Raw genomic sequence first — 3,920 nt, 5'->3', positions numbered from 1 at the left:
TCGGTGGCATCCAGCCTGCAGCGTGCCCGGGCACCGTGGGACAGGGTGTGCGAGGCAGGGACGTGTGCCAGATCCGCGCCAGCTCTGCAGGCAGCTCCCCATCTTTTCAGGGAGGCGAAGGCAGCGTGGCCTTGCGTGCCCGTGTCGTCTTCCCGTGAGTGAGGGTGAGCAGGGTTGCTCTGGCAGCGGGATCGGGGAGGTCGCTCCCCTCCCCGCTGTCTCCCCGGCCGCGGCGCTGGATTCCTGTGTTGGCTGCGCAGGTGCTGGGGCTGTGCCAGGGGCTGGCGGGGGCTGCAGAGCATTGCTGCTCTCCGAGCTGCCGTGCTGGGCGCAGCTGGGGAGCTGACCTTTCGTGTGGCAGCCCCGGGGATAACGCGGGGCTTTGCATCATGCAGTCACCTGGAACCCCAAGGGGAAAAATCGCTGTCCCGGGATAACCCTCAGTGCCAGGCCTGCTGACCTCACGGGAAACCTATTTTCTGAGGCAACAAAGCCCCATTATAAACGTATTTATGGGGAACTTATTTTGGGATGGACAGTGCAGCCCAACCAAGCTCCTGAACTTGTGCAAAAGGGACCACCGAGGGGCCGTGCACCGGCAAGGACAGAGCGATGGGCGCAGCCTCCGCCGTGCTCGTCTCCTCTCCGGCCGCAGCGCAGCAGGGCCCGGGAGCCGCGGGGACGCAGCGCTGGACACGGTCACTGCCCAGCGAGAGCCGTGCCTGTGGCCGGGTGTCCTGCTCCAGGCCGGGGGCTTCAGCAGCGCTGGCCCCGGGCTCCTGCGGCCCCCGGCTTGTGGCACGGCGGCTGCTCGGGGAGCAGCGGTCCCAGGCTGGCTGGAGGCAGGTGAGGGGTTCCTTGCTGGGACAGAACAGCCACGGGAGCCGAGTGCTCTCTGCAGGGTGCGTCCTTCTGGCTCGGTAAAGGAGACCGTGGGGCTGGTGCTGAGCCGCAGCCTCGGTGCGCTGAGCCCTGACGGCTTCAGTACTTGGTTGTGAAAGGAAGGTCTTTTATCCCCCAGAAGAACGACAGCTCCCAACAGCCGAGCAGTCCCCGGTTAGCCCCCGGCTATCTCTCCGAGGTTGGAGAGGCTAAGAATACATTTTGGGTAGCTGCAAATAACCAGAACGATGAACTGACCCTTCATAACGGCCTCCACCACCATAGAAACAGGAGCCAAACAAACAGGCACGAGCCAGCCCCTTAGGAGAGCCGCGGCGTACGCTTTGTTAGTTTGTCCCCTGGTTCCCTGTTAATTGCTTTGTCCCTTCTCAGATTAATTGATGGATTGCTGTGCGGACATGCAGCGCCCAGCTCTGCAGCCACGTGGTGTTGGTAACCCTTTGGTCTCCGTTGATACCCAGGCACACGCAGCCCAGGGCAGTCTCCCCGTCCCGTCCGCGCCTGCCGGTGCCCAGCTGGAGGTGGGCAGCTCCTGCCCGGTAAGTGTGGGCAGGCGTTCGGGCAGCGGGTCCAGCGGCAAGCACGGGTGAGGGTTGAACAGTGAGATTAAAACCCTCCCTGATGCTGGACACAGGTTTCTGCCCAGGAGGTTCTGCGCCTTCCCGAGGCCTTTGCCAGACGCGGTGCCCTGGGAAGAGCCGGTTTCCCATTGCGGGACCCATCCTGCACCGCGGCGTTGGCCTGGACCTGGGTCCATCCCTGCTTTCCCCGCTGGCCGGGCTCCTCCCAGCCGGTGAACCCCAGCGCGGTGTGCACGGGCCAGGTTCAGACCGATCGCTGCAGATCCGGCTGCGTTAGTCATAAAAGTCACCAAAGGCCACAAATGGTGCAATAACACCTAAAAATACGCGTGCCGCGCCAAGCAGCCCCAGTTTCCGTCATCCTCCCGAGGCGTCTGCGTAGTGTGTGTGCGGCGGGGAGCGCGGGAGAGCGCGCTGGGGAGAAACCGGCCATAAATCCTGCCGGCCTCCGCTCGCGGCTTCTCCCTCCCACCGACCGCGGCCGTCCCGGTGCTGTCTGGCAGGCGCAAGCCCCGGCTGTCATCGGCGGATCAGACGGGGCTGAAATTTGACAGGCGCTGTGGAAAAACACGGGGTGACATCACGCAGAGACACCGGCCCACTGATTAATCTCCGAGGTCAGCGGCTGCTTTATTTATAACCAGGCGAGGGTTTGAGGTGGGTTTTTACGGGAGCGGAGTGTGGGGGGTGCCTGTCCCGTGTCCCCGGAGCAGCCTCCGGCTCCTCCGGGCGCTGCTGGAGCGGCCGGAATGGGGCTCGGGAGCGGCAACCGTGCGGAGCCCGGCCGGGGTGCCCGGTACCGCTGCGGCACTGCCGCCCCATGTCTGGGCTGCCAGCTGGTTTCTTTGCCCCCGGAGCTCTCCCTCGCCCCCCCAGCAGGGCCAGCTCGGCTCCCCCCAAAACACAGCACGGCAAACTTGGAGAGTGTAGAGAAACCCTGTCAGGCTTTGGGGGAAAGGGAAGGTGGTCGCGAGGACACAGAAATGTTCCGTTTCTTTGTTTTCAAAACAACCGCTTTCGTTTCCAATGACCTTTTGCTCTGTGGTTGTTAACATTTTCGTTCTACTTTGCAATGGGAAACAAAATTACAGTTAATATGTTTAGAGTTTATCAGCTGAAGCATTTCAAGCCATCCATTTCTCTGGGTTTTCTTTTACAGATAACCTGGAAAGCGTTGGGGTGGGTGATTCTGAATTGGAACAGAAACAGCTTTTAAAATGTTTTGCAAAGACAGAACTCCATCTCTGTTGCCAAGTGGTAAGTGGCCAAGGGGAGAAAAAACCTATCAGGTATATCTCTAGCATTGTTTCTAAATGGAGAATTTTTCCTGTGATTAATAAAAATGGGGAAATGAGGCCAAATCCTGCAGATACTTTGACCGCAAAGCTTGTACTAACATTCTGGTTGGGCTTTGGCTGGAATGACCAGGCTTAATTAATTCCCTCGTATCTAGGGACGTGGGCTGTCCCTGTCAGTGCAAGGAAGGATTTATGTTTCCTTTTCCTCAGGAATATGATAGGTGTCTAAGTATTAAGAATAATCATTTCACTAATGTAAGGCAAATCTCTTATCCTGCGCAGCTGATAGCGAGGGGGATGCTGCTGAGCCGCGGATGCCGTTCGGACGAGTGCCCGGCAGCGATGAAGATTTAGTGCCGTAGCCATGAACCCGCGCTCGGCACTTGCCCGGTCCCGGGGCTCTCGGATGATGCAGAGTTCACCTTCGCTGGGGTGGAGGTGAGAAACCCGCCGGGCTGCTGACCCGGTGCTGCGCAGTGCTCGCCGTGCGGGACCAGATCCCCGGCTGCCCCGCGGCCGCTGTGCTCGGCGCGGCCGGTGCCGCCTCGGCGGCTGTGGGTTGCCATCTCTTTTCCTTTGCCAGCCCGTCCTGCAGCAGCGTGGCATGCAGCCCCCTGGGATCGAGCCGCCCCGGAGCCTGCTGCCGGGTCCCGGGGCGGGCAGGAGAGCTGCTCGTGGGCTGGCGGCCGCGTCGCAGCCGGCGTCATGACCAGGGTTCCCGTGTCGCTGTTCTGCGCTCTGGAGCAGGTGACACTGTGCCTCCCCAGGATCTTCCCCAGCTGTGTCCTCCCTGTTGCAGCCCCGGGGTAGTCACCGAGTCCGGGTGAATCTCCACTGAACTGCTTGCAGTGGTGCAGCTCCGCGTGGTGGGGAATTGGGAAGGAGAAAGAGAAGGTGGAATAGGCGAGGAAGTGCGCAGAGCCCTTAGCTCCAAACTAGGGCAGCAAACGCACTGCGCATAGCTCTGACCTTACCGTCGAGGATGGATTTTAGGTGCTTCTTCAGTGACTCATAGTCCCTGAATGGGCTCGAAGGACTGTCCGCTGGGACGAACGGCCGGAGAGCTCCAGATCGGGTAACAGTTATTAGAAAGCCCGCGCGCTGCCAGGACGGGGCTGCTCGGCCCCGTGGCGAGGGA

General features: G+C 60.9%; 1 long non-coding RNA gene across 1 annotated transcript; it reads left to right on the top strand.

Moving 5' to 3' along the window:
- Positions 1 to 2,019: 2,019 nt before the first annotated feature.
- LOC142364114 (uncharacterized) lies at positions 2,020 to 3,173 on the top strand. Its single transcript, XR_012766182.1, has 3 exons — positions 2,020 to 2,101; positions 2,644 to 2,741; positions 3,065 to 3,173. It is a non-coding gene; the product is annotated as an uncharacterized LOC142364114 (long non-coding RNA).
- The last annotated feature ends 747 nt before the right edge of the window (positions 3,174 to 3,920 follow it).

Source organism: Opisthocomus hoazin, chromosome 25, assembly GCF_030867145.1.
Source record: "Opisthocomus hoazin isolate bOpiHoa1 chromosome 25, bOpiHoa1.hap1, whole genome shotgun sequence".
Classification (NCBI taxonomy): domain Eukaryota; kingdom Metazoa; phylum Chordata; class Aves; order Opisthocomiformes; family Opisthocomidae; genus Opisthocomus; species Opisthocomus hoazin.
This window is presented reverse-complemented; position numbering and strand designations above follow the sequence as displayed.